We start from the raw sequence: 22,069 nt of genomic DNA, 5'->3' as shown, positions 1-22,069 counted from the left end.
TTTATATTTACTCTAAGTGTGGCTTTCAGTAGTTCTGGACACACAGGAATTTGTTCTGGTGAGACTGCATAAGAGAGGAAATTGAAATTCAAACTGTTCATCTTTAGATTGCCAACTCAGACTGGCTCAAGATTTATTTGTTGATAAAATAAATCTAGCTTCTAGAAAGAGACAGAAAGGTATTAGCATCTGCCAGCACGGGTAAATTGTATGAATGACTTGTGAGTGGGACAATTTAGAGTGTTTTTTGACTGCAGTCTGTTCTTCAGCAGAAAGAACAGAGACTAAATCGTCATTGGTGCCTGCCAAGGACTTTATCAGATCTGGATGGGCCTGAGACTCATTACTGACCCTGATGCTGGCACCAGAGCCAGGGCTGGAGATCTCATAGACTCACAGTGCCAGCTTTCCCCAGACGGGCAGCAATTCTCACTTCTGCAAGCTGCCTTCATTTTCAGACCCCTTCTACCAATGCATTTGGTCAGAGGATCGCCCTTACTTCCATAAAATAGGGCTGGTTCCTTTAGAGAAGTGAAATAGTTATTCATAAATGATAGGGCAGAACAGGCTGTTGAGACAAGCTTGGCAAGCTGGACTGTCTCCCACACAAAACACAATTGCCTGTGTTTTTCACCAGCCACACCAGAATGCCTTCCTTACCAGATTAATAAGCACATGCTAGTTAAACAGACACCATTCTGAGGCACCACAGGAAGCAAAAATGTAAAAGCATTTTTTTGCCAAGCATTTGTTCCAAAGAAATCTGCTGTTCCATACAGACCGCCTGGTTTTGTCTCTTCTGATGCCTCTGGAGTGGCTTGGAGGTCTGTGAATGTGTTTGGTGGAAGGGAGGGTATCTTCAAATGTTGCTGTGGCTGTAGGTCAGTTCATTCAGGGCGAGGACCCAAAACAAGGGTGGAAGTGTGTTGGTGTGACATATTTGCTACAAAGTCATTCTATACCTATTTTCAATACCTAAGCCATTCCACACATATTTCAACAGCTAGTCCGGAAGCATCTTGGAGCTGGTGGTGTTGCACAAAGTGTAGGGATGAATCTCTTGTCTCACATGAGCAGTGCCATAGGCATGGAGGACTTGATTTCAATACCAGCAGAGAGAGAGAAATGGCTCTGTATCTTCCCCTCTCTGGAGGGGAAGCAGCTGCTTGGACTTGCAGCTGTAATCCTGTCCTGAGACAGGAATGCATGTTACAGCAGCCTGGCCTAATAGAGGGGTTAGTGCCCCCTTCACAGCATTCCCTTTTCCCTTCCTTCATCCTGCACCTGCAGCTGTAAATTCCTGCTCCAGCAAAGAATTGCCAAGATTAGAACCTTTGTTTAGGGCACACGTGCCCAAATCTTTTCTTTGGAAAGTGGAACACCTGACAGGTCATCTTCAAAAGAGTAGTTGTTTTGGGTTTGTCTTATAACATCACCTAGAGGTATTTCCTAATTTATAGCATATTAATTTCCTAATTTTATAATTTTTTAGGTATTTCCTAATTTATAACATCCTCCCCTTAGGGAAGGGAAGGATAGGAGGCAGGTAAGGATAGTGTTCAGCTCCCTGCTACATAAGTGATCATTGAGGATGGATTTCCCAGAGCCCATCTCTGGGTTGCTCTGACTCAGGGCAGAGGCTGTGTTCCCCAGGATGCCCCTGCCCCATCTCTCCCAATGTTCTGCCTTGACAAAACCAAACTGTGTGGCCAAGAAGTCTCCCAGCCACCACAGGGATCCCTGGCTGGGTTTTTAGAGCTGCCACAAGGTGGTGAGGTGCTACAGCTTCCCAACCAAGCAGCAATAATTTGCTTTGGTTTAGGCTTGATTTTTTTCCCTTAAGGAATGAAAACTTAGTGGCAGTGTAACCACTGAAACAAATCCAAAATTTGGTTTTACTGAGAAACTTGCCACTGAATGCTTTAGTCCACATCATTAAATTTTGGCAATTCTATAAACAAAATTAACCTTATAAAGACATGTATGCAACACAGCTTTACAGTTAGTCTAAAAACTTTTACAGTAGGTACAGAAGTGTTTTGATTCTCATGCATCTGTATATAAATAAAAGGTCTGAATCTTTGTAGGGAGTGTGCAACAATTAGTTAATTACAGGTTTTGGGGTTTTAAAAATTGTTCTACGGCTCTCTATTTGAGGACAGCCTTGTCTAAAGACAAATTCACATATAACACCCATCAGCCCAACCTTTTCCAATGCCTGAGGCCTTTGGCATTATATACGAAATCATTCACTGAATGGTTTAGAAACTGTTTTTTCTCAATTTCCAGTGGCGTTTGGCATCAGCACATCCCATTGGTATCAACACCTTGGGATTCAGGCCTTAAATGAAAATGACTAAGAAAAGAAACACCGCCTCTTCAGTTTCCTCATTTGAAGTGTAAAATTTTTAAGATCAAAGCCAACCTATTCTGTGTGAGCTCCTGTGCAGTGTTTTGGCTCAGGAATGTAAAAGCAGGATTATTATTTTATTTTTTTTAAAGCATTTCGGCTGTATTTCTGCACAACTCCTATAAGTGGCTTCTACTGCAGAACAGTCTGATCTCTTCTCCGGCACCTTTTCTCTAAAGCTTCATCAAGTGCTGCCAATCACAGCTTGGATGGATTCAGAACTTTGCCTGTGGAGGTGTGGGAATGGCAGGAGGGGTGTCTTTAGGGAATGTCAGGACCTCCAGCCATCCTGGTGGGCTGTGTGACACCCAGGACACAATGACACACACACAGCTTGGTGGCTGGACATGTGCTCCCCAGGCTGTGCTGAAGTGTGGGTCAGAAGTACTGCTTGGGTCACATTTTGCATATGCATTTTCTCTAAGATAGCCTGATAAGATCTTCATTTTATCCTAAGCTGCTTGGTATAGCCAATGCAAATTACATACTCATCTTGCAGCAACAGAAGGAGAAAATAACAGAATAAGGGATTGGGTGTTTACTTTGGCTTCTAGTGCAAAGTGTAAGTGGCTACCATAGCAATGTGAAGCAGATTGTAATACTTCTTGTAGTTTAGCAGATAATCACCAATGGCAAACATTGCTGCTTCACATGTAAGGCAGAGTGGGGAGCAGATGAAAGCAGGGGTTGGGGATATCTCAGGCAATGACAGTGGAACAGCCTGATGCAAACATCCAGCAAGATGCCCCAAATCCCTGAGCCTCACCTAGGCAAGAACTTCTCATTCCCTGCGGAGCAGGGATGTGGCTCAGAGGCCAGAGCTGCGAGTCTGAATGAGGGAGTGAAGTGAAAAACACCCAGCACAAATCAGATCACAAGCCTCTCATTCGGGGCTCCTCGGCTGAGTGCGAGTGGCAGGGAACAACACAAGATGGCTCTGCGGAAGGCTGCAGTGGCACTGCCACACTATTCACATCAGCTGCTTGCAGAATTTCTTGTCTCCTTTCCACCTTTTATCCTTGGGAATAGTGTTCTTAATGAATCTTTTCTTTTATAAATGTTCATCATTATCTAAATTGCTTTTTGTCTTTCAGCTATCGCTGCCTCTTCTTGTAGGTGGTGTTCATAGGAACTTCTTCCAGGGGGAGAAAAATGATGAGTAACCCTTTGTTTGCCTTTCCATCTTTTCTTGATTTTAATAAGACATGAAAGGCAAAAATCTGAGACATCTGTTGTTTCTTTCAGCCATTTCCACAGAGACATTAGATAGCATTTCAAGCACTCAACTGACAAAACAACTCACCTTGTGAGAACACTCTGATTTATTAGATTGTTTCACTGCACTAGTTCTGTACAATGTAGGAAATAGCTTTCTTCTCTGAGACTACCTCCATTTTTTTTTTGCACAAAAGCAGTATTTTCACACATCTTTAGGGTATTTTATTATATTTATTGTATATTTATTGTATATTTATTATATATGAGTAATTATATGCTTGATATTTGGAACGTGAAACAAGTCAGTTAAAAATAATGCAATTAAGCCAGCACATAACTGACTGATCAGACCCAGAGATGTGGCTAATGCCTGATTTGTCATCTATTTTAATTAAAAAACCTTAATGTAGAAAAATAATACAAATCAAGAGCACTGGAGGAGTGAAAATATCATATACACTACTTCTGGTGATAGAAATCGTATATACTCTCATCCAAGGAATTTGTTTTGATAAAATGGGTTGAACTGAGAATAATTTTAAACTCAAGATGGTTACTGGGAACCAGCATGACAAGCAGGAATTTTCTCCTCAATGGCACTCTTAGGAGGTATTGTATGACCTGCTTTGATAGAGAAGACACACTGGAGTGTCCTGTTGACCAAAAGGCTCAGTGGGAGCAATCCCTAGTGGGCACACTATATTCCATTTTCACTGTCTGTGATTCTTGGTTTCAAACTCTGGTGGGAACTTGCAGCTTTTTCAAAGGCCATTGTATCCTAAGAAGCCACAGGGCAAAGCAGGGAGTTCTCTTAAATTTTAACATTCTGGGCCAAGTTTAGTACCAGTAAGCCTTTACTGGGAGCAGTTTTTTATTATTCCTGAACAGCCCTTTATAATCTGCTCAGACTTTATAGTTCAAGGTTCATTACAGAATTGCTTTATCTCTGTTTATAGCACAGCCAGGAGCAGTGCTGGTGTGAGCTGTAGGAGCTGGCCTGTGGTACTGCACATCAGCAAAATCAAGTGTTGCAAAGGATGTATTTCTCTGCTACCTGATGATGTACAGTTGGGCAAGTGGCAGGAACTTTTTGGGCTATTTCTATGGAAATAAATTTGCTTACTCCTTGGTGCCTTTACTTCTGCGTTGTTGAAGGACTTCCAGAAATGCTGGTTAAGCTGGTGAGAATCCTTATGGCAACTTTTAGATTTGTCCCTAAATTCTTACAAAGAACCCAATTTTCTTCTGACATGAACTGATAGAGTTCCACAGCACACAATAACGCCATGCTGATTTTTATCAGCAAAATACCTGGCATAATTATCTTAGTGTAGTAAGTGTGGTCAAGTGGTGTAATGTAATCCAACACCAGCTAAAGAATGCATGTGACAGCTTTGTTTTGCAAGAAGGGAGTAGAAAGGCTTGTTGGAAGGAGAGCCCAAATGCCTTTTAATTCAGGAAACTAGCATCTGACCCTAATTATGTGGAAAAATGGAGGTAGTGCAAGCACCAGAAAAGGGACAAGTCTGCAACAGGAACAAAAGCATCAACTGCTGTTGAGCTGTATGCAAAGTTCAACTGAGAGGGAGAGAGAGACAGACAAAGTGGCTCCAGTTGCACATAAATACTAGATGGAAAGTGTGTTGAGGAAGCAGGGCAATGGGTTATTTTTCATAAGCTGCAAAATTGCTTAATAAAAGTGAAATGACTTGCCCTTTCTGTAGAAATTAATTATGATGGCAACTTTGCAGATCAGCATAATAAAGATGTAGGCAAAATAATAGTGGCATTGAATTCAAAAGCTATGCATAATGAATGGTCTTTTAAGATGCTTATGATCAGTACCAAAAGACCTTGACTGTTGTATAGTAATGTATTTAAGTTCCTAACTAACTGATTTTATTATTTAGTTTGACATGATGTTAGTTGTTTATCAAAGGACAAGGTATGAAATAGCACTGCAAGCTCCAGGAATAACTTACTGAGGAATAAGTTTTTGTATTCAGTGACACATCATCAGCTTGCAGTGTGCTGTTTCCCTAAGATTTCTCCCATCATAAACATCTGTTCACACCAAAGTCAGATTATGTCCATGCTTCACCATGAAATTATGAGCACAGGTGTATTTCATCCTATATGGTTAAGGTGGAGTTTTTTCCCCTTTTTTTTAAAATAGATCATCCCTTCCTCCTAGGGAAAAAAAAAAAAAAACCAAAAAAAACCCCAAACTTTTTTGCTATTGTCATTTACCATCACATAACACCTAGTGGTTTAAAGATTCCTGTACAACCTCTCTTCTTTTTTTGCTCTGGGAGCCCAGTTATCCAAATTGCTGCAGAGCAAAGCAAAGAACCCCAGAGGAGCACATGAAAGCCACTGCAAAAACAGCCTCCCCAGTGAAACTGGTGCAACAGGGTCCCCCCACTTCAGGTAAGGGGTCTGAAAAGTGACTCAATTTCTAACTCTCCAAAAGCATGGTATTTGTGTCTGACAGGCTGGAAGCATGGGAGATCCCATTAGTGAGCTATTTGTTATCTCTAAAATGTGTCCTTGCAGGTGTTGGCATATGTTCACACCTCAGTGGGTGAAATCCACCACCTGTCTGTGCTTGAAGATAGAGGATGCACCCATTTCAACCAAATTACATGAGGTGAGCATCCACAAAGTACAACTAACTGCTAGGAAGGGTGAGTGGATTTAATTTGCCTAGTTATAGTTTACAGTTGCAAATTTAATATCCAGGATTGTCAATTATGGTACAATTAGAGCATTTAAAAATGCCATGATAAATACTTAATCTTCCTCTGATTTATCCCCCAATCAATTTGTGCCTTTTTGCTGTGCAGAGACAGACATGTTTGCCATCCTAGATGGAGATGACTAGCAAAGATCATCCTAGTGTCTCTAATCAAATGGTTAAAGTTTTCAAATGAATCTGTATTATCTGAGGTTTTTTTTAATCTTTAATCATACTTATACTCCAGTTTGAATGTGTGCTGATTAGTTAGTTTCTATCCTAGGGAGACAAGAAGTGCTTATATTTACCCTGATATATTATGCCGGTCATTATCCAGCACTGATTGGTTTGATGGAAAAATATACATTACCTCAGCAAGACAAGCTGCTTAGTCTTATTCATCCTGTTAATTAGCTGCTCAAATAGCTACTGCCATTTCTCTCTCTTTTTTTTTTTTTTTTTTTTCCAGTTTATTGATGGTTGTTTATCTGTGCAGTGATTATGTAGTTTATTTTATCTTGTCCCCCCACTTCTCATAAAATCTGCCTTCTGGAAGTAGTAAACATATGGCTGTAGTGTTGCCCTGAGGGTGTGCACAGCCTGCAGTCACGGCTCTTTCCACCAGGTAGCTCTCCTCAACAGGAGGGTGATGAACCCTCAGGAGTCAATTCAGGCTTTGCAGGGACTGATGGACTGCACTGCTTCCAAAGGGAACGACTTTCTCTCCCAGCCAGAGGGGATCACTGCTCCCTTCCTTGCTCTTTGTTCTTGGAGATGTTGCGGGTTTATTTATGTGAGAGAGGTAAGGCTGCCTTGGTATCCTTCAGAAGGTCTGAGTAAATTTTATCCCAAAATGTGGAATGGGAATATGTATATTTTAGATAGATAGATAGATAGATAGATAGATAGATAGATAGATAGATAGATAACAACCACATCAAATTCCTGACTGTTGTACCTATTTGATAGGGTACTAAAATCTTTGCTTCTGTATGCCCAGTTATGAGTGTTGTAATGCTAAACAGCCAATATATGAGAAAAAAAAATAATCTAAGGATTTATAGATAAAGTTCACACTTTAATGCTTCCTGGTGGTCCCAGGACAAAATTGTTCATACATGATAATAGTTTCAAATTTAATTTTAATAAAAAAAAATAATCTAAGGATTTATAGATAAAGTTCACACTTTAATGCTTTCTGGTTGTCCCAGGACAAAATTGTTCATACACATGATAATAGTTTTAAACTTAATTATTCAAAATTTCAAAATTCAAAAATTCTATTATGCTATGAATTCCTAGGTCTTCACTCTAGATTCTATGAATTTAGGAGTTATGTGACTAATCACAGCAACCTGTTCCAGTTTGTCATTATGTAATATTTTCAACTTGCCAAGCCCATAATTTGACTATTCATCAAAGTCCCATCCAAGAGGTGAACCATGGAAAAAGTTGAAAAAATGATATGCAAGCGGGTACAACAGCCTGAGTTACACATACCTGTTGGGATCTGATAATTTGCATCAAGTACAAGCATTAGTCAGAATCACAGGAGGTGTCCAACATCTCACTAAGATCTATCCCAAAGTAAGACAAAGTTAGAACTACCAGTATTTTTTATTTTCTTTCTTTTTTTTTCCTGTAATTAGCCTACTTTATAGGACTGATGGCTACTGTGTAATTGAGAATATCAGACAGATTCTCATCCATTGCAACCACGAGTTGGTGGAACTTAGAGCTGTGATAAATCCATCTGAATTTTGGTCTCCCAAAGGACATCAATTATTAGTAATAGAGTTAACTTTTCAGCTATCTCCTAACTTAGACAAATATTTGACAATTGATTAATATATTATTATTACTACTATAGTAATAATAAATAATACTACTGCAATGACAGCCATCCTATTCTTGCAACCAGCAAGGTCTGAAACAAGGAGATCTTTGTTTAAAATGCTGACTTTTCAAAGTATTGAAACTGGATGTAAATATAAGTGAATAAAAACATAACCAAAAATTATAAAGCCCTAATATAGAAACTATGGAAGTGAATTCTTTTGATGTGGACATATTACTTTAACTTGAAAAAACAAATAAAATAATGGAAGAATTGACTTGCAGCCTTTGCAGATATCAAAGGGATTTTATGCCCTGTTCTGGCTGCATACAACAGACAGACAGAACATTGTTGGGGGATGAAAATGTTCGGTGCCTTGGCACCGTTCAGGGATAAGCAACCCTACAATGACTCTTTTGCAAATCCTGCTACTGCACTGCATAAAGGAAATTGGTTTGGAAATGAAAGGGAATGATATCGGCAGTGGGCAGAGGGACTTGGAAGGAGACCTGTGGCTGAAGGGAAGCCAACAAGGCAGCCCAAGAAAGGACACTAAAAAGTAAAACACTGGCAAAACGGCTCTGATTTAAAGTGGGGGCTATTCAAAACCAAGGTCATCCCAGAACTCCAAGGACCTAAATAGGACCTCTGTGTTCCTTCAAATGGAGGCATTTATTGATGTGTGGCTTTATTTGTAGTTTTTATGTTCAGCTTCAGGTTACAGACATGGATTCTGGTTGACTCTTTTCCACTAGGCTGAAAAGCCCTCAAATATTGAAACTGCCGTAACCAAATAATTTGTTTCCTTTTTGCTCAATTAAAAAGACCAAGGGTTTGAAGTCTCTCGTTGCAAACCTTAGGTAATTTTTTTTCTCTTGTGCTTTCTTTTTAATTTTTGGTACCATTTTTTCAAGAACTGGATACAGAAAATTTATTTTGGTCCTGTCAATGTTGCAGAAGAAACTTTTTACCCTGCTGTCAGCATTCCCCCCTTCTTTTGCAGCAGTAACTTTCTGACAGCACTTACATAATTGCTTGCACTTTGCCTCCCACTTCCTCTACAGAGCCTTTGTTTTCCAAGGTCATTTCCCATTCTTTGCATATGACTAGGAGCACAAATTCACAACTTTGCAACATTTGGTGCAGTTAGGTGTTTTGTGCTGACTAGCTCGAAATAAGCTGACTAGCCTATGAACTTGCCTCCTTTGCCTTACAGGGGTCATATCACGCCTCTGAGACATCAGCGCAGCTCACATGGTTCTTATGGCTTCTTTCCAGGATGTTCCACGTGTCATTAACTACCTGTAGGACAGAAAGTGCTGTAAATAATCCATATAGGGTCTCTTCATGTTTTAAAGGTTTAGTAGATAAAAATGTGAAAACTAGAGGATACTGTATGGGAGGAAGGAAGCAGGAGGACTGAGCAACTTTTTGTAGCAGGGATTTTTTTCCTTTCACTCCTGTATTTCTAACTAGTGTTGCCACATCGCTGTGTTCTGACCTGCCTGCCACAGGGGTTGATGGGTGCTTGCCAAAGAAGGAGGGAGGGAGGGTGGCATATGAACTGTACCTTTGCCCGTGCCAGTCTGGAGATAGCTGCTGCTCAGCTGACTGCTGCTGGAGCTCAACAAAATGTGTAAACAGAAGCAAACTCTGCATCGCGCTTACTGTCAGCCTTGGGGTAAGCTGGGTAAGGTAACCATTTCAATACAGACATTATCACTGGATCCCCACCTTTTTCAGAAAGGGGTCATCAGAGAATAGCAGAGAGAAGTGTGTTTTCCTGAGGTGAACACAGCAGGTCTCTGTCTAAGCCCCTCTGCCCTAATGTTGTACCAAAGTTTTGTTAAAGTGCTGGACAGTGGCATGCACTTGTTTTCCCTTGGATCTTCAGAATAGCAGAGAGAAGTGTGTTTTCCTGAGGTGAACACAGCAGGTCTCTATCTAAGCTCTCTGCCATAATGTTGTACCAAAGTTTCATTAAAGTGCTGGACAGTGGCATGAACTTGTTTTCCCTTGGATCCTTACAAACAGTAATGCAAGCTTCCAGGGGTTTCTTAAAACCTTTTAGTTTTCCTTGTACCAAGGCACTCAAACAGCCATTTTATGTCCCACACTCCTCTGGGCAAGAGCTCCTCAGTGGAAAGCTGTGCTATGCAAGCTGTGCAAAAAGGCACATTAAAAATGCAGCAACACACAGGCAGCTGTGTGGGAGCGGAGCAGGAGGGCTTCATCCCAGCTCATGGGGGACTGACGCTGTGGGAGACCCTGCCTGGGGTCTGCAGCGGGACCTGGACAGGCTGGATTGATGGGCCATGACCAACAGCATGAGGCTGAGCAAGGGCAAGGACAGAGCGCTGCACTTTGGCCACACCAACCCTTGTAGCAGTACATGCTGAGGGAGAGCGGCTGGAAAGCAGCCCGGTGGAAATGGACCTGGGGGTGCTGGTCTACAGCCAAGAAGGCATCCTGGTCTGTATCAGGAAGAGTGTGGCAGCAGGCCCAGGGAAGGGATGCTTCCCCTGTACTTGGCACTGGTACACACCTTAAGTGCTGTGTCCAGCTCTGAGACCCCCAATTCAGGAAGGATACTGAGGTGCTGGAGCGAGTCTAGGGAAGGGCAACAAAGCTGGTGGAGGGTCAGGAGCAGATGTCCTGTGAGGAAAAGCTGAGGGAGCAGGGGTATTCAGCCTGGAGGATGCTCCGGGGAGACCTCACTCTGCAATTCCCTGAAAAGAGGCTGGAGCCAGAGCGGGGTCAGGTTCTGCTCCCTGGAAACCAGCGACAGGGCAAGGGGGCACAGTCTCAAGGCAGAAGAGGTTTAAGTTGGACATTAGGAAGAATTTCTTCACAGAATGGGTCATCAGACATTGGAATGGGCTGCCCAGGGATGTGGTGGAGTCACCATCCCTGGAGGTGTTCAGAGAAAGTCTGAACGTGGCTCTTGGTGCCATGGTGTGGTTGACATGGATGTGTTCGGTCACAGGTTGGGCTGGATGACCTCAGAAGTCTATTCCAGCCGAAGCGATCTGCGCCTCCGCTGGCAGCCGGGACCCCCGCCCTCAGCGCGTCCCGCCCGGCGGGGCTGCCACGGGCCGGGCCCGCCGTGCCCGCACCCGCACATGCTCACTGGGGCGCCGCGGGAGTCTGGGCATGTGCAGAGCGGAGCGGGCCGGGCCGCCCGCTGCCAGGTGAAGCGGCGCTCGCTGGGGCGGAGCGCAGCGGGGCAGCCGCCGGCCCGTGGCGGCGGCGGCGGGGCAGGATGAACAGCTCCGACGAGGAGAAGCAGCTGGAGCTCCTCGCCAGCCTGAAGGACCAAGGTAGGGGCGGGCGGCGCCGCCTCCGGCGCTGGAGAAAGCGGCTCCCCCCTCTCCGCCGCGGGCCCGGGCTCGGCCGGTGGGAGCGCGGCCGCTGAGGGGCGAGGGCTCCGCGCCCGCCGGGGGAACGGGGCGCGGCGGGGCGGGAGCGGCCTGGGCGTCCCCCGGCCCCGCTCCCAGGCCCCTTGCTCTGCCTATGCGGAGGGAAATAATAAAAGCCTTAATGAAATAAAGCAGGGGAGTGGAAGGTGTTGGCTCTTCCCCATGTGGGCGCCCGCCGCGGCTGCCTCGCCGCCCCGCAGGTGCCCGCTCTGGCTGAGGATGGCTTGGACTCGATGACCTCAGAGGGCTTTTCCAGCCCTGCTGATGGAGCGGCCGTCGCGGGGGCCGATGGCGGTGGCGGGAGGCGGTGGTGCCGCACATGGGCCGTGGGTGCCCCGGCCCGGCAATGCCCGCTCGGTGCTGCCCTGGCGGGGAGCTCGGAGCCCGCAGGACCGGACAGCTCCGGGGGTGACAGTCTGCCCGCCTCGCTGCCCCTCCGAGGAGCTTAGCCTCACGTGGAGCTGAGCCAGGCCGTGCTAAGCTGTCAGCCTGTCCCATGTCCCGCTCCGTCTGCAGGGTCCGGTCCTGGCCAACCCATCGAACCCCTGCCGTCCCAGTCCCCATCAGCGAGCGAACTTCTCGCTGCTGGCTCAGGGCTGTCCTGATGCGCTGTCGGTTTCTGTAGCACTTCTGTAATTCCATCCTGAGCTGGTTCGGTGCTGTGTGTGAGTCACTTTCGGTGCTTTAGTAGGAAAGGCCAGAATTCCAGCGCGTTCAGTTTCATGAGTGCCTGACTCAGAAACTAGAACTCTGTAGTATTTAATCCCCTGCAAGAAGGCACATGGAAAGGAGTTGGAGTGCTCATGAGCCATTTTTAACTCCTCTGTGGTCAGTCTGTCCCAGAGCCAGGTTGATCCAGCAAAGCTGCAGCCTTAGTTAGTCAGGTGGCACATTGAAACCTTTGAAGGTCTGTTTGAATTGTGAATATCTTCCCTCTATGTGCACCAAGCGGTCGGTGTTGCCTCCTGTGCCACAGCTGCATGTGCAGGAGGTGTGAAGGAGCCATGCTGGAATTCACATCTGGTAATTCCCACTACTGAGCTCGCCTGATCTCCCGCGAGCTGGGGAGGGGCAATTTGGAAAGGAACTATTGCACAAAGTTGTATAAAAGAGTGGGGTGTGATCAGTGCCCATCTTTCTGTCATTCATTCTCACCATAAATGTGCTCCATCACTTTTGCTGTATAGCAGAAGCTTTTCCTAACCAAGTTTCATTTGAATATTAATGGACTATTTATGACCTGCTTTATCACTTTTTGGGTTTTCCTGTACGCTCAGCTTTGGAAATTCACGATTACCATCAGCACAAGATAGATTCTGCCTTGGAGGGATTCATTACATGTAAAATGATAATGTTACAGCTGAGTGTTTAGGTAATCTGAGAGCAAAAAATAAGGCTCAAAATTTGGTTCTCTTGCTGACTGACTGCTTCCCTCTGGTACTGTTGCCTCCAAGAGAGGATTTAAGATGACAATAATCAGTTGAAAAAAATAAAGTTTGTGTCACTCTTTAGAGAAAACAGCCTGTTGGAATTGTTTAGAGCAGGGCTTCAGTTCTGCTCTCTGAAGGTCTTCTCCAGTGTGCTGGGTATACCTTAATGTCTAAGGAAATTTTACAGGACTAGAGGAATTAGTTCAAGGGAAAGTTACTGTAACTTGAGGACTGGCTGTCCCAGATCCACCTGAGCTGTTGAAACAGAAGCTGTACTTGGCAGACCCAGTCCTCTAAGGCTCTGTTCTTGGTGGATGTTCGTCCTTAAACACAGGAGATTTAGTTTGTTGTTGTTAGGCTAACATACACTTTTGTGATGATGTGGCTGGTAAGAAAGTTGTTTTATGTAGGCGAAAAGTTAGCCAGTGGAAAAAAAAAATCAGTAGTTGTGTTAACAGATGAGCTGGTGCCTAGAGTGAAAAACTCAAGCAGTGGAAAGGTAATGAGGTAAATGAAATTATTCTAATAGTAAAATAAAATACATTGGTACTGTAGATAAGTAAACTTGCTAACTCTTTATAGACTATAATTTAGAATAGATAGTGTCCCCTCCATTTTTATTGATAACAAAACAAGACTATTTGAGATACTACCAACTTCTCTGAAGTAATTTTAGGATGATCTGTTGAACAGAGTCTCTTAATTTTCTTGTTTGTTGCTTCCAAATGCAGATAACAGTATTATTTCAGGAATAAATGCAGTTGGTGGAAGGATCTGCTGGTTCTGAGTATTTGGGGTAATGGGTACACAGACTTGCCCTGCTTTTGTTTTGTTCAGAGTGGTGTACGGCTTCAGGTTTTTGTAACATTTTCATGTGTAGTGAGATTTCTGAAAAAAGCAAATGGGTTTGGAAGGGTTTCAGAAAACATTCATTCAGTAGACATTGGTGTGGTTTCTTTTCCAGGATGTGTTTTTCTATTCTTAAGGCTTGCCTGGCACCAGGTAAATGAGATGTCTGAGGAGTGGTGCTGAAGGTGGGTAGCAGCATCTGTGGCTGACTGCTGTCACATTTCAACTGCTGCTTTTGCTTCTCCTCGCCAAGGTCAGGAGATTGAACCTGAGGCAGGTGTTTTGTAGCTGCCCACTCAGTTCTCATGGCAGCTGTGAAGCTCTCTGGGGCTTGGGCAAATTTGCTTGGCAAAGCTCTGGGCAGCAACAAGGACACTGAAGCTGTCTGTGTGCAAGATACTCTTATCTTTCACCCATGCTGAATTTTCCAAGTCCTGTGTGTTAGACTCAGATACCTGATACTGATCATTCTTCAGCTTGCTCCATTACTAAGTTTAAGGTGAGCATCATGAAGAAACAAGATCTCTGTATTGATGATATTTTGGACTTTAAACTGTTGTTTAAGTTTTAATCCTCAAATAGTTTTCTGAAATGTCATGGTTTAATAAAGCAGTTTCACTATAAAGATTACTATTGCTTCACCGTACTTTAAGTGATGTTTCCAGTGATGTACACTTCTATTCAACTGGCCCTTATATTTCTATGGGTAAGACTTAAAGCAAAAAAATGCAGATTGGCAAAACTTTGTGTTATTAGTGGTTGGTTGTGGAACCTGAGGAATGGTAGCAAACTTGACTAACAGCTGAATCATAAGAGTAGTTGATTACCTGCCTGGAAGATTACCTTGTTTATCTTTGGTTTTACTGGCACTGCTGGTACCTTGCCCTTAAAAGACAGAGTCGTGTTCTGCAATAGTCCCTTTTTTGTTCACCTGGAAACAGGAGTCAGTGATCAAAGTGTCTGGAGTTACAAAGCAGGTAAAATTATACTTCAGTACTGTCATAGCCACATTTCTGGTCACTTTGCTAAATTACAGTGGTTAACAACTGTGCTAACCACACATATACTAAAGGTATTTATATTGCCTGGATTTTATTCTTCATTTTCAAATGATCTAAATTTGCTTTGTGTTTGTTGGCTGGATTTGATGAAGTGTGATGATTTCCAATCTCTAGTCCCTAGCACTGTGGCTCTGTATACTTTATTGAAATTATGATCTATTTGATCTCTTTAAACTTTTTCTTATAATGTCAGTACCTTTGAATAAGGGAACATCTTATATGTATCTTCTTAGGAACAGACCAGACTGCCAATCTGACAGCAATATCTCAGAGCAGTACCTTTTAAATGTATGCTATTGACAAGCTCCTAATGTGGTCTGACAAATCCATTCTACTTTGTGGCAGATGGGTAATTTTTATGGCCAGAGGAATTTCTTAGGACACCTTCTTGGCTTCTGTCTTCCCTTCTGTAGTCTCCTGCTGTATAATTTATTTTTTTCCCCGTGTACCTGTGTGTGTATCTCAACACACAGCAGCCATCATTCCCCAGCAGAACCCATACTTCCTGACTATATTAGAATTCAGATATTTGTTCTACTTTAGGTTCTTGTGTTGAACCCTATCTTTTTTTTTCAGAAACTTGTGAAGGCTTTTGGTGTGAACTTAGCGGTTGGTCTTTATCAGGCAGTGGTGTGTTTAGTTCTCCTGCCCTGTTTTTTCAAGGAAGGTATAAGATTGCAAGATGCAGAATTCGGGGTTTAATGAAATTTACTTGTACACACTTTCACAAATTTGAGTAAAATCAAGGCATATGGGAACACAGACACAGGAGCTGACTTACAGTATTTGTACCTAACACTTAGGTTTGTGTACTTACACAGGTGATTTTTTATTTATTTTTTTTAACAACTCTTAGGTAATTGAGCCGTGTAGGTTTCAGCAAATGCAGCTGATACCTGACCAAAAGCTTGGTTTGCCCATGCAAGCTTTAGGCCTGATAATAGGTTTGTGTACTGCGAGTCAAGATTTGGAGTCACTGTAAGGTTCTGGGTGTGATGCTCTCCCATAGATTCCCCTTAACAGAAGGAGGTGTTAAAAATGCCACCCAGGCATTATTTGAGAATAGTGTGCACCTGCCTGGTGCTCCTGGTCCCTTACTGCATCCTGTTCAAATCCTGATAAGTTGGATTTAGCAGAAGGGATCTTGGAGCCTAAAATGGTCAACATGGGAAAAATTGGTCCCTTTTGGCTTTTTTTTATCCTTGTGACAGCACTTCACAGTCTTGTGCATGCTGTACGTGTAGGAGGCCGTTGTTGTTCGAGAGTTTTGACAGAACTCTTGGCCTGCTTCTTCCTGTTCCATGTGCACTGGGAGCAGCAATGTGGTGGCAGCAATTCCATTAAAGCTTCTCATGCTGACAGGGGTAATTATGTCTCTAATGATATATCCAAAAAGCCAGGTGTTAGTTTACTTCTACCAACAAAATATGACTCAATTGGGAGAGCTTTTTTCATCTGGAGAAGACTTGCACTGTCAGCTCTTTCTCCTGCCTGTGCCAGTAAAGACATGCCTGGTCCATGGTGTGGAAGAAAAACAGTCAAGTGACACTTGCTTCCTTGGACAGTTCTGTTTATGTTTTGAGTAAATGAGTAGATTTTAAATCCTGAAGTGACATTACTTATTGATTTGGCATGGAATGGCTGTCAATCACCTGAAAGGCTGCCCTGCTTTGCAATATAAATACTGAAGTATATGCATGTAGCATTTTTAAAGTTTGGGGTTTTTTTCTTTAACTTGTGTTTTTTATATGCAGCTTTAGGAAAGGGGTTGATTAAGTTTTTAATAAAAAGAGTAGGAAGAGTCACCACCACACTCTTTGTAAATGAAGGTGTCTTTCCTGTTGTTCATTGTGAATTATAGTGATTATATACTTTAACCCTTATGGCCTTGTTTTAGTAATAAGTCCTATTCACCCATAGTAAGTACCTAATATTTAAAACATCTAATTTAGATAATACTTACATTTTGCTGGCAAATTCAGATTCACGAGACACAGGTTCAGAACTGAAAATCAAAAGACAAATTAAAGGATCTTCTGCATACAAAGTTACCTGCTTAATTTAATACTGGTAAAAGGTATTGATATGTTTCCAGGACAGTCCCTTCTGGCCAGCTGAGCTGTGGAATGACTAGTTGGTGAATAAGTGAGTTGTGGGGAACATGCTGTGTTCACTCATGTTGGCTACTTTGGGGTTTTACTCTTTTACTGTAAGAACAAACAGGCTTGGCTGAGAGTATTTGGGTGGGTTAAGAGCTATAGCCCAGAATATTCTGTTATTTTCTCCTTCAGGGCTAATGAGTCAGAGTTCTGTTCATGGGGCATGTGAAGAGAGCTGTCGAGGGTGGAGCAAATCTGTATTTACATTTTTCAGTCATTTGTCAAGTATTGAATGTCAAGAATGACTTTGCCTTAAAGGTGAGCAAACAGGAGCAGTTTTCAAGTATGAAGAAACTTGAATTGCATCTGTTGGTGCAGTTTGCATTCCTTTTCTTGCATCTGAATGGTAGAAGCCTCTTTCCTTATTTTCCTGAAGGGAACAGGAAACAGCTTGGCAGTGGAGCAAGTGACCAAGAGGCACAGCCTTTGTACTCCTGTGTAGGAAATATGTTGTTTCACCAGTGTGGGTTTTTGTTTGTTCATCTACCTGTTGGTTTTTTGTTGGTTTTTGTTGTTTTGTTGTTTTGTTGTTTGTTTTTCCTGCTTCTTGGGCATGGAATTTTGGGTACATAAGGAGAAGTGGGGACAAAGTAAAGGGATGGATGGGAGATCCTGGTTTTACTGGTGATCAGCTGCTCTGCAGGTACCCATTTATTGCACCAACCATTCTTTCTAGGATTGATCTGTAACCTGAGCCAGTGTGGTTTAAAATGGTCACTGCAAACCAGTATATCCACCTTGTAATTTTTGAACTCAATCAATAAGATTGTTTAACTCTACATTGATCAAAAATTGATTGTTTTGGGAGCTACCATCTTATTCAGACACTTTCTAATTGCTTCAATTCTAGAAGGCTATCCAGTTCATAGGATATTAATAGGCTATTAATGAAGTTTATGACCCATGTTATTTAAGAAGTCTGCATAGACAGAAGAGTTTTCAATTTAATCAAATAGAGAGCTAATTTGGGAAGAGGTACTGCTATATTAACTTTTTTCTTTTTTTCCCCTTTTATAGCTATTGGCGAATATGAAGAGCTTAGAGCAGAAAATAAGAAAACGAAGGAAGAGGTTTGTGTGAATCAATTATTCATTTAATACTGAAATGCTAAATACCAGAATGCCTTGTGGGCTGTGGCAGATTGACTGCTTTTTTGAGTTCACTATTACTTAATAATAATAAGTGTTACTTGTACCTATGTGTTTTATGGAACAATGAATGAACTCTCACAACTATTCTGGCTGTCCCACTCCAGAAAAGTTCCTGTAAATATCTTTTAAGTGATTGCTGCTTTGCCTGTGATAACAGTGGGAGCATGGACCAAGTCGTGTTCAGATAAAATTGTTTCTCTTTGATCTAAGTCTTGTTTTATTATGACTTCATTTGCACAGGGGACTTAATTACTGAAAAGAAAAGAAAGAGAGCAGCTTCCCTCACCTTCTGAACATTCATAATGTAGGAGTATGATTTCTGAAGGTAGGGAGGATTGCAGGGGAGTCAGTGCTACACTGTATTGTAAGCAAAATTCTCCTTTCTCCAGTATGAGTGAGCTGAACATGTAAGAAATGTGTTGGTTTTTAAATCCCTGTCAGCTGCCAAGACATGTAGGTTTAATTCAGCTTCTTCTGCAAGCATTTTGGAATGGTCATTTTTAGTTACAAATGTTTCAATTCAAGGCTGTGTCGAGAAGACCTTGTCCTTAACTCTTTTCTTACTGTTGAAGAAAATTTGATACTTATGTTCACTTATGATTCAGCAAAGAGTATGTGTATTTCTACTGAGGTCAGCACAATGTGCTTCATTCCCTCCTATGCTCTCACCTCCTTGTCCTTTTCACTTTGGTTGTTGCTGCATTCCTGTTCTGCTGACCTTATCCCAGGAAATCTGTCCTCTCTCTTTGCTGTTTGGAAGAAAAGCACAGAAGAAAATGAGAATAAGACTGACTTGGACCAAGACTCCATCAAGCCCAGAATGCTGTCTCTGAGGCATGCAGGAGCATGGTCAACACCTGAGCAGGTTTCTCTTGCAGTCTCCAAACCATTTGCAGCCTGGAAGTGATTTCAGCATCCTGCCCTGCACTGCTCTGTTCCTTTAGTTTGTCCCATGCTGGCTGTTGGCTTCTGTCACATGTGGGGAGTGCCACGCCAGGACATGTGTACACCCCATGAAAAACAGGCTCCCCAGCTTGCCCTGAACCCAAGTCATATCAGCTTTGGTGTTACTTCAGCAAAGCTTTGTTTAGCTTGGGAAGGGAGGAATGGAGAGACTTCCTTTGAGCTACATTTTTATTTAATTTTTTTTTTCTTCAAAGGGCATTTCAATGAAAAATTTTATTTCTGAAATTGAGATGGAATGAGATGTTCTGAGGTTGTTTTTTTCCATTCTGCTCTTCTTGCCTCCTTGCTCCTCTTTGTCACAAGGCTTCTTTCCTACAGCTGCATACCTCTAGTTACTTTCATGGGTTTCATCTGGAGGCTGCTTTGAACTTTTGCAGAATTCTTGCATAACACCCAAAAATCCCCCAAGCCTGAGCCTATGGGGATTACATTCCCAGCTGAGCAAATCAGTTAAACACATGCTCAGGGCTGGATTTTCAGTTGTTATGCAAGTTTTGTCCCTCCAAAAACTCCATCCTGTAAATTGGTGTGCTTGTGTAAGCAGTTCATTGTTCAAGTGCTTGGACTCAAGTGGTTAAGTGTGAGGCTCTAAAGTGCATTTCTTCCACAAAAAAAAAAACCCAAGAAAACCAACAAAAAATCCCCTATTCCTTGTGTTACAGCAGGGCAGAGTAATCCTAAAGGTCCTTAGCATCTCTTGCTTTGTATCTGTTCGTGCTTTGCAGAACCAAACCTGCTGCTGGAAAAATGTAGCACAGACTTTCTCTGCCTGTGCGTCTGGGAAGTTGTGGGTGATTTCTGTTCCTGTTTCTGCCACTGTCTGTCACTGTGAATTTCAGCAAATGGCTTCCTCTATCAATTGTGGTCACATAATTGCATGGACAGGAGAATGAGATGTTTGTTTTTTAGCAGGTGACTTGCAGACTGTGTGTGGAAAGCACCACTGAGGAATTAAATAGCAGTGTGTGTGTGTATGTGCTTTTGGTACACTTGGTGGAATACTTTGCTAAGTCACTGCTGTGCTTGTATGGCTCTGAAAGATGAGCTGTGCATGCAGAAATTGTCCTAGTTTCCATTAGACACACGGAACTTAGTGGATAATGGGCAGCTAACTTAAGGTATTTAATGTTAATTTTCAAAAATTTATGCTCTTAGTTCCATATTTTTTCTTAAAATTAGGAAGTAAATTGACTTTCATGTGGCTTGCTTTGTTCAAAGCATTGCGGCTTTGAAAGGGATGCTAATAACCATGAAAATTCAGGAGCAAAACACAAGATCTTTGATCCACAGTGTCTCTTCCTCATTGCCTTGCAAAACTGCCAATTTGGAGACCACTGGTGGAGTCTCTGACAACATTTCCCCAGACATTTTTTGTTAGTGTTCTTAAATACTTTTAGGAACAATGGAGGCAAAATTATATTGGTAGATTACGTCTCTTAGGTCACCTTTCTTTATTGATGCAGCCAACAAAACATTGATACCAGCCCCCCAAAAATGGATAACTAACGTTCAGCTGCACACAAATGTGGGTAACTTAATATGCAGTTCTGACATATTCAGAGTCAGATCATGAATAAATATTTGACTACTTGCTAATCAGACAGAAATTACTCTGAACGCTGGTTTTGACAGTGTTTTGTCATGCTGCCAGTAGGGGGAAAAAAAAAGCAAGACAGCTATCCAAAACAGTAGGTGTAATACTGTATCTCTGATACATCATTCATGGTGTTTGCTCTGGTAAAGCACAGGGATGGAGTGGATTATATGTTTTGTCACCAAGTGGGAATGGGAAAGGGATTCTGCCTTGATGACACGTTCATTGTTTCTCTACCTATTGCAAATGTCGTTGGATACTTTTGGGCACTCCACCAAACTCACAATTTTAGAGCAAGCATCAAATCTGCATACATTTCACAATCTGTATAAATGGGAAAGAATTGTGTCTTGTGTTGCTTAGCAATGGTTTAATTGACTATATGACTACTACGTGAACTTCTTGCATTTTAATATCTGGGCTGAACAATCTCCCTGTTGTTTTTGCCCTTTGAAGACCTTTTGCTGAAGTCTGTAGGAGCTTATGTGCAAAATAGTTGGCAAAAAAGAAGCCTGTTAGTAGAGCATAGACAAGAAACTAGAAATTAAAGTATTGCATTGTGTGTTGGCTACCTAGGAGGCTGAAATCTGAAAGGAGTGGGATTGAAAAATCTTCTAAACTTGTGCCTGCAAAGATGAAGAATATGTAGAGTTATTAACAAAATTAATTTTGGCAACTGGACTGTTAATTTCTAAAAATTCAGATGCTATGTGTTTTTACTGCTAGGAGATTATCACTGTGCCCTGTAGCCAGTTCAGGACTGCACTGTTGTTTGCTTATATTGTTGGGGTTTTGTAAGTGAGATAATGGTGGTATAAATATTAGATTACTAATACTAGATATATTAAATAAAATAGAATAAATGCTTATTTTACTTTGCAGAGAAGCCAGAACTCTTAATTAAGTTAAAAAAAGAAAATTGACTGGCAATCCAGGAGCTAAAAACTTTTTAATTTTTATTCAAGGGTACTCTTTAGTTTGGAGCTATCCCTTAACACTGAAAAGTGGAAGCTTAGTAAATACATGGAAACTGTTTCTCCTCAGCAGTTGCATGTGCTTGAATGTGGAAAATGAACAGTAGATTTTACAGTAATGCTATGCTATTTGCCTTTTAATATTTAGGAACAGTGATAGTTGTGTCCATTAATGATTCTGTTGTCTATCCCTCAAATTGCCTTTTTGAAAAGTGAGATGGTTATGAACTTTTAAGACTTATGTGGAGCATTTTTGTGGAGCAT

The 22,069-nt window shown here is 42.1% G+C and overlaps 1 protein-coding gene across 1 annotated transcript in view; it reads left to right on the top strand.

Moving 5' to 3' along the window:
• Positions 1 to 11,478: 11,478 nt before the first annotated feature.
• SHTN1 (shootin 1) overlaps positions 11,479 to 22,069 on the top strand; it is a 54,046-nt gene continuing 43,455 nt past the window's right edge. The window contains exons 1-2 of the mRNA XM_041415557.1: positions 11,479 to 11,522; positions 18,138 to 18,190. The gene's annotated coding sequence lies outside the window, so the exon portion shown is untranslated. The remainder of the gene's footprint in view (positions 11,523 to 18,137; positions 18,191 to 22,069) is intronic.

Source organism: Onychostruthus taczanowskii, unplaced genomic scaffold (assembly GCF_017590055.1).
Source record: "Onychostruthus taczanowskii isolate IOZ18803 unplaced genomic scaffold, ASM1759005v1 scaffold5, whole genome shotgun sequence".
NCBI lineage: Eukaryota > Metazoa > Chordata > Aves > Passeriformes > Passeridae > Onychostruthus > Onychostruthus taczanowskii.
The sequence above is the reverse complement of the archived record's forward strand: the minus strand, read 5'-3'. Positions and strand labels throughout refer to the sequence as shown.